The 8,832-nt window shown below is 43.4% G+C and overlaps 1 pseudogene; it reads right to left on the reverse strand.

Moving 5' to 3' along the window:
* Nucleotides 1–6,786: 6,786 nt before the first annotated feature.
* Nucleotides 6,787–7,893, reverse strand: LOC134360823 (small ribosomal subunit protein uS2-like; annotated as a pseudogene).
* Between the last annotated feature and the right edge of the window lie 939 nt (nucleotides 7,894–8,832).

An 8,832-nucleotide genomic window follows, 5' to 3' on the forward strand; every position in this document is an offset into this window, starting at 1 on the left:
TCTTTAAAATTTAAACATAAAGTTACTATAGGACCCAGCAATTCCATCCGTATTTACCCAAGAGAAATGGAAACATATGTCCACACAAAAATTTTTACATAAATGCTTATAGCAGTATTATTCATAGTAGCCAAAAATTTGAAACAATCCAACGTCCATTAACAGATGAATGGATAAAAAATGTAGTATATCCATACAATGGAATATAATTTGGCCATAATAAGGAATGAAGTATTGATATATGCTATAACATGTATAAACCTAGAAAATGTGACGAGTATGAGAAGCCAGGCACATATAGCAAATTCCATTTATATGAAATGTTCAGAATAGACCAAACCATAGAGACAGAAAGTAGATTAGTGGACGCCAGGGGCTGGAGGGAGGGAAGACTGGGGAGTGACTATTAGTGGATACAGGGTTTCTTTTGGTGGTGATAAAAATGTTCTAGTATAAGATAACGGTGATGGTCATACAATTTTGTGAAAATACTAAAAACCACTCTTTGTACTCTTTGAAAAAATAAAAATTAAACAAAAAAATCTAATAAAAAAACATTAGGCACCATAACACTATGTAGCTTTTAAGGATTCATGCATATCTAAGGGTACACTCAAACTTATCACACTGAGTGCCCTTGGGGTGAAGAGGAAAAATAAGATAAAATGAGATAGGAACAGGAACCCCTCCCCCCCAAAAACTATAGGGACCAAGAATACATCAGTGGTTGTCAGGTGTTGGGGGTGTGGGGTGGGAATGAACTACAAAGTGTCAGCGTGAAGGAGTCTTTTGTCCAGTGATGGAGTTGTTCCATATCCTGACTGTTGTGGTGGTTTCACAAATATATGCATGTGTTAAAACTTATAGAATTGTACACCAAAAGAAAAAGTCATTAAAAAAATTTTTTTTACTGAATGCAAAGTTTAAAAAACCATTTTGATGCACCTCTGTTTTTATATCTATTATTTTAACCCCCCCTCCATTTTTTCATAAAGTGCCTGTGTTTCTCTTCTCTATGCGAACAATCTCCCTTAATCTGTTTTTTATTAAGTCAATTTGTTGGTTACTTCTCAGTTTAGTACATTTAAGGTGTGCTGCATGACTATTGTCAGGCTCTCGTAGTCAGAATTTCAGGGATGGATGAACCTTGTATATTATTTTCCTATTCACATATGAAGGTGTTGATTTCTTTGACATTAGAAGCTGCCTTAAAATGTTTTCAGCATTAGGCTTGAATATAATCACCTGCCAGTAAAAAACTGAGGCTGTGTTCAAAGGCGGAAACTAATGGTGTCAAAGAGCTTCCACTCTGGGTTCATGACACTTGCTCCCTGGGATTCACCACAGTGTTATAGGCAGAATTACTACTTGCTTCACGCAACATTTGCTGAATATATTCTACGTTGTTTTTTAGAGCATTGTGTGTGTTTGTCATTTTTGCTGCACATCCGTGGTTATCATGTGTTTTCAGTTCTCTCTCTAATATTCTTTGTGAGGCAGTGAATACCACCAGGGTTTCACTCTGGCAGCTCTTTGACTATCCAGAAACCCTGCTGGAGATGACATCCCTGTATGAATCTGTTTTTGTGTTGCTATAACAGAATACCTGAGACTGGGTAATCTATAAAGAAATTAGGTTTATTTGCTTAAGATTCTGGGACAGCTGCATCTGGCACAGGCCGGAGGCTGTTTCTACTCATAGTGGAAAGCGTCAGGCAGCCGACTGGTATAAGCAGATCACACGTTGAGAGGAAGCAAGAGAGAGAGAGAGAGAGAGAGAGAGAGAAGGGAAGTGCCAGGCTCCTTTTTAACAACCAGCTCTTGTAGGAACGAATAGGGCGAGCATTAATCCATTCATGAGGGATCTGCCCCCATGACCCAAACCCCTCCCAACATTGCCAAGTTGGGGATCAGATTTTGACATGAGCTTTGGGGGGACAACACATCCAACCTCTATCAATCACATACTATTTTACAAATTGGAAGCAAGAAAGGGACATGAGGTAGATTTCTGGGGTATGGGAATATTCTCTATCTTGATGGGGAGGTGAGTTACATGGTTTTACACATTTCTCAAAATTCATTGAACTGTACATTTAAGATCTGTGCAATTTACTGTAGATAAATTATGACTAAATTTAAAAAAACTGGAAAATGTTTTGTATTGAATTGTGTCCCTCCAAATTCATGTGTTTAAGTCTTAAATGTCAAGTACCTAAGAATGTGACCTTATTTGGATATAGAGTTTTTACAGAGGTAATCAAGATAAAATGAAGTCTTTAGGGTGGGCCCTATCCAGTGTAACTGGTGTCCGTATAAGAAGGGAAAATTTGGACATAAAGACTTTTAATTAAAAGCAATTAAGTGATCCACTAACAAAGGCTTGATTTAGCAAATATTCCTTTTCCCTCCAGCAGCTTTTTAGTAACTTTACATATCAATTAGGAACTTGTCTTTGAGCCAGCAACCTTGCTGTGTTACAAATCTTTATCTTACACCAGAGACTTTATAGCTTGAGGAAAATTTCCTGTCTTTTGCAAGGTCAATATTTGAAACTGCAAGGCTTTGGAAAACCAGGCCCTGTGAAGTACATTTGCTTTATGAATCCTCTACAGAAACCAATACTGGAAGCAAGAGAGATTTTTGTCCCTGAGCTAATAATAATTAATAATAGTTAAAACTTGAAGTATCTAACCTGTGTTCTAGGCACTAAACTGAGCACTTAATATGCATTATCATATTTAATACTAATACATATTTAATATTCACAACATTAAAGATGGGTACTATTGTTTTTTTTTTTATTTTGCTTGGTATCTTTTTCTAGTTTCTTGAGGTGAAGGCTTCATTCAATGATTTTCAGCTTTTCTTCTTTTCTAAAATTGCAATTATGGTTATAAATTTTTCTTTATGCACTGCTTTAGTTACATCCCACAGGATTTAATATCTTGTATCTTGCTATTCAATTCAAAATATTTTCTAATTTCTGTTATAACTCCTCTTTGACCCATGGGTTATTTAGTAAATCTGGCAATTGAGAAATCAGTCTGCCCTCTGTCAGAAATATTTATACAAGGGAATAAACTAAGCACATTCTGAGGGCTTCCAGTCAAGATGGGAGAATAGATGGTCCCCAACATCACTCTCTCCCATAAATCAGTGAATTTACAACTATAAAAAAGCAACAACAGCCAAGCTGGGGCTGCTAGAGGTCAGGGGAAGAGGAGCAGAGACCTATGGAGTGCATGAAGGCAGAAGTCATGATGAGAGAAAGAAAAAACTGCTCTAACCATTTCGAGCCCTAGCCCCATTCAGGCTGCAGCTGCTGAGTGCATGCAGCAGGGGCTGGCAAAAGCTGCAGCTGTGCCCTTTGGATGGAGTTGCTTGGAGGCGGCAGGGCAGAAAAGGGCCATCGTGGCTCCCAGGCCAGCAAGACCACTAATACGGTTCCTGTGGGCCCACACAGGAGCGAGGAGCCAGAACAACTGAAAAAAAGGAGCCACTCAGAGACTAATGAGTCATTGCAAGGGACTGGTGCATGGCCTGTCTCATGGGAAGTGTTTGCAGCATGGGTGGTGGGGGAGACAGGCCCACCGAGAGAACACTGGGGCATGGCAAGGACAGCTCATCTGCCCCCAAATCAGTGTAGGACCACTCAGAGGAGTCTGGTCAGACATATAGAATTGCATGGGGTGCAATTTGATGAAAAGACTAGGCCCAGACCAGAGTTTCTGCATAACCCAGGTGCACTGGGTCTCTGGAGAGCCAGAAGTACCTATAAAGTCAACCATTAAAACCTGAGCTGGGGCTGGCCCCGTGGCTCACGTGGGTTTGGATCCTGTATAGGGATGGCCAGTGCACTCACTGGCTGAGCGTGGTTCAGATGACACTGAGCCAGGGATTACAATCCCCTTACCAGTCAAAAAAAAAAAGAAAAACAAACAAACAAACAAACAAACCTGAGCTGCACAAAAAGCCTTCCCCAGGGAATCAGCAGCAAAGCAGCAATTTAGCTCAACCACAGGGCTCAAGCACTGGTCCCCACATGAAGTTCCCTCATTTTAGAAGTAAGCAAAGGACAAAAAATTAGTTCCAGCACAGAGTTTAAATGGTGGGAACAACAAATAATCCAACATGGAAATGAAAGATAAAGTACCCACAACCAGAGGCAAAGTTTCATATTAATTAGTAAAGGTTTCATTTCACCAAAGAACACCTATAACACCTAGAAGGACTGGAAGTCCCCTGGGGTACCAAGCCAGAAAGGGGGAAGGGCCAGGGGCCTCAGCAATGCCCCCCAACATCCACAATCAATCCTGAGGGTGGGGGACCAGGGCCTCGGCCACATCCCCCTGAAACCCGCAGCCCGCCCAGTGGTGACCACTGACCTGCTGCAGAAAGTGCTCTGGGCTCTCCAGAGGGGGGACAGTTGGGGGCAAAGGGCCTCAGCCAGCCCAGCCACGACCACTGAGCCACTGCAGGAAGCGCCTTGGGCTCTCCCAAGCTGGGGTGATTAGGGGCCTTGGACCTCGGCCACGCCCCACCAATACCCACAGCCAGCCCAGCGGTGACCACCAAGCCACAGCAAGAAGGGCCCTGGGTTCCTGAGCTGGGACGGTGGGGGGATGAGGGCTTTTGCCACATCACCCTGACATCTGTACCCAGCCTGGCAGTGACCAAGCCACCACTGGAAGCCCCCCAGTCTCCCCTGTGGGAATGAGGGGGGTGCCACAGGCCTCAATCCCACCCCTCCTCCTTCCTCCTTCCATCCCATTTCCTTCCCCTTCCCCTCTCCCCCTCCCTCAAAAGTGCTCCACAACAACATCATAGAATGTAAAAATTATACTAATAAAATTAAATTTTCCTTAAAGAAAAAATTCCAATTTGTTGAGGAGCATGACATCAGAAGCAGGAGGTTCCTTATAATTTTACTCTTAGCCACAGTGCTTTCTGTACAGAACTGTCTTCTGGTCTCAGTAGTGTTTATGGCAGCCATCATGGCGAAAGATAGGACGGTGGAAAAAATGTTCCCGTGCAAATCAGGAGATTCCAGGGCTGGCTGGTTAGCTCAGCTGGTTAGAGCATGCTGTTGATAACATCGAGGTCCAGGGTTTGAGCCCTGTTACTGGCCAGCCACCCCACCAAAAAACAAACAGGCAGATCAGGAGATTCCATGCTATGGACTTTTAAACAATCTTCATATGTTAAGTTCATCACGAGAAACACGGAAATCGATATCAGAAATCACAATTTGAATGAATAGATTTGGGTGGAGGTAGAGAAACACTCACAAAACCATTTCAACAATTAGCAATCTGTTTATACGCAAATAACTCCCAAATCTTGAGTAAACAAGTAAGCGTTTTTATCACCATTTTACAGATAACTCAGTTATATATAAAAAGCTGAGTATAAGTGAATAAAAATACAAATGAAAACACATTCTAAGTGAACTGAAAGAGTTCTCACCTTAAAAACAACACAATGGGTTTCTCTACCAATTCCATTTGATAAATTTCTACATTTTTTCTGATAAATTTCTAATATCTGTGTTTGTTTATTTTCTCCTTACAGCAAATATGAGGTTTCTGTGTCAGAGGCAGACTGGTTATTTACTTATAGAATATCTTTTTATTGATTTCTCAGTACCCAATTTCCTTTTTGGGGTGATACAGTGAGAGCAGATGTCACCCTAAATGTATAGAGGGAGACTGTAATATAGGAGAGGGATCCCAAAATTATGAACCTGGTAGCTTATATATGAACTGCTGCACAGGTGCCTTCTTTCTCTCTTTACCTTTTTAATGTAAACAAACCCTCTGTTGGGAAAAAAAAGTGGAAGGTCTCTAGGTGTTACAACTCTTTGGAATATAAATGCAAGGCTCAAGAATTTATTACCATCTAAGTTATAAATAAATGGTTTTAGGGAGAGATAAACCTGTAAATCTCTCAGGAATAATTCACTTTCTCCAACTTCCAAGGCGTAGCTATTTGTCAATCATCCTTTAACCCAGGTTGCCAGTAATTTTTACTCAGGAAACCATGACTGCAGAATGTGGAAATAATAGCTGTTTCTCAACACCATAAAATGTATTTTGGTAGAATTGTATTTCCTCTTCATGGACAAGTGATCATTTTATCTGAAGGCTGCATAGCATAAGAGTAATGGAAGAAAGTGGTCAAAAGTATCTGGATTATGGAAATTCCTGAATGCTAAAAATTTTGGACAATGTATGTGTAGGCAAAGGGTAATCAATCAGTATCTCTGACTCCCTAAATTTAGAGGAAGAGTGGAATAACAGTGGTTTAGATACAGAAGAAAAAAAACTGCATGACTGTGTGAGTGGAGAATGAGAGATTTTCCAAAAAGCAGGGATCAGCAGGACTAAGAAAGTGCGAGAATGGGAGGGGTGGGAATGGTGAGTGATTTAACACTGTCAAATTCTTCATTTCAGAGAAATTGGGTGGGCTGAGGGCTGAGAGAATAACCTTAGGAGTTAACTTTAGATGCAGTGGATAAGTATATATTTTTAGAAATTTGTTTGGTTTTTGTCAATCATATTTCCTTTTTGCTTAAGAGCCTGTGGAAGAACAGCTTAATACCACTCAGTGGACCATTCAGTGGCCTGAGCAGTGGGAGCTGCAGACCAGTCCACAGTAGCAGGCTGAGTGCTCCAGTCATCAGTAGGGACCTGCTGAATAGTCACAGAGGCCACCTGCATGCCTTCAGACTAGTCTGTGACCCCAGGTGGATCAGCAGTAAACTCAGGAGCTAGAGCAGTCCATTCATCCTGAAATTTCCTCCTTGGTCATAGCTGTTTCAGCAGCAGCCTGCTCTTTCTCTCCAATCTCTTCAGGATCTTTGCAGAAGTATAGATCAGGCAAGACCTCCCATGGGTGTTCACAGGAGATGATGTCACACATATGCAGGACTTCTCGGCCCTGTCCACCACCTCAGAGCCTCTGAGTGAGCTCTGGTGTTGCATGGGATGGCAATGTCCACACAGCACAAGGAGAATCTGTGTCACACAGAGTGGGGTAGGAAGATTAACACAAGATGCCTCTGTGAGAGGCTGGGGGTCTGCCCTGGGATCAGTAACCACAGAAGACCCACCTCCTGGAAGGCTGCCTGGATCTGGTTAATGAAGGTTCGTGGAATGAAGCAGCCAGCAATAGGAGTGCCTCTGCACACAACCAGCCCAGTGACAACCACTGAGCTGCTGCAGGAAGTGCCCCGGGCTCTCCTGAGCCAGGGTGGTTGGGGGCCTTGGCCATGCCCCACGGACACACGCAACCAGCCCAGCAATGACCACTGAGCCACAGTAAGAAGGGCCCCACGTTACCAAGCTGGGGTGGTGGGGGGTAAGGGCTTTTGTCACACACCCCCCGACATCTGCACCCAGCCTGGCAAAGACCAAGCCACCACTGGAAGCCAACTGGTCCCCCTGTGGGAATGAGGGGGGTGCCACAAGCCTCAATCCCACCCCTCCTCCTTCCTCCTTCTTCCATCCCATTTCCTTCCCCTTTCCCCTCTCCCCCTCCCTCTCAACTGCTCCGCAACAACTTCATAGAATATAAAAAATAATAATATTAATAAAAAAAAAAAGGAGTGCCTCTGGTGGCAGCAGCAAACCTTAGCACAGCCTGCTGGCCAGTACTGGAGGATATGACACTGATGTGACCAGGGTTTGCAATGGCAACAATGGCACGAGCCACCAGCAGAAGCTTCTCCCAAGTCCTCTTCAGGTTTATGATGTAGATGCCGTCACTTTGCCTTTTGTAAATGTACTGTTCCATGTGGAAGCCAAGGTTGGTGCCACCTACATGGGTTCCTGCTGCAGGGAATTTGAGCACATCCTCCTTCATTTGGTGGACATCAAGGGCTCTAGACATTGTGAAATATTCCCTTTAAGTTAGGATGGGGATGCAGAACGACACCCCATGGACCCTTCTATGGGTAGTGCAGAAAGCTCGATGTTCTTATAACTGCTTGTATGCTGTCATCTGCTGCTGGGTATGTGTGGGACATAGAGGAAGGTAGGGAAGGGCATGATGAGGAAAGAAGAACATATTTACTTATCATAAATCCACAGAAAATGAAGTCCCATTTTTTCACTATGTTATCTGTAGAGTTTTGTAAGTGTCCTCATTTAGCACAGATTTGTCATTTTCTCCTTCAACTCTTGGAGTCTAGGTGCAGGCCAAGAGAAAGCAGAAAGCAGGCAGTGGGTTACCTAGGGTTGGGGCCTGGCCAGGCAGTTATAAGAACAATCAGATGTAAAACAGTGTACAGTATAGCCAAGTGAGATTAGAGCTGGGCTTAGGAATTGTGAGGATAGCAAGAAGCAGGGAGGCCAGAAGCCCTAACAATGGTAACCAACAGGGCCAGCATGAAGGAGGGATGTTGGGAGTAGGGGTCGGGGGAGGAAACCATGTCATTCAAGGTCAAGGACTGGAATGCAGGGTTCAGGTCTGAGAAGAGGGAGGTGAGCATAGAGAAAAGCCAAGTGGCTCCGCTTCTCAACCACAACCCTTTGAAAGATCAGGGTTAGCAGGAACGAGAGGTAAGAGAATGGGGGAAATTACAGAGGTGAGAGGTTAAGGTCAAAGGGAAACATTTTGAGATGCAGGTTCTAGCAAAAGGAAAACTCTCAGTGCTGAAGAGCCCAGTGGCATAACCATGCTGGGGAGTAGAAATTAAGGACCGTAGAGTGAAGGAGGCAATGGAACTGGGAAATGGACAAGAATACTGGACAAAGTTGAAGGTGAGGAGGATATCATGGGTGTGGGGTGTGCTGGGTATCAATGGGTCTCCACGGGCTGCAGGGACAT

Source organism: Cynocephalus volans, chromosome 12 (genome assembly GCF_027409185.1).
Source record: "Cynocephalus volans isolate mCynVol1 chromosome 12, mCynVol1.pri, whole genome shotgun sequence".
NCBI lineage: Eukaryota > Metazoa > Chordata > Mammalia > Dermoptera > Cynocephalidae > Cynocephalus > Cynocephalus volans.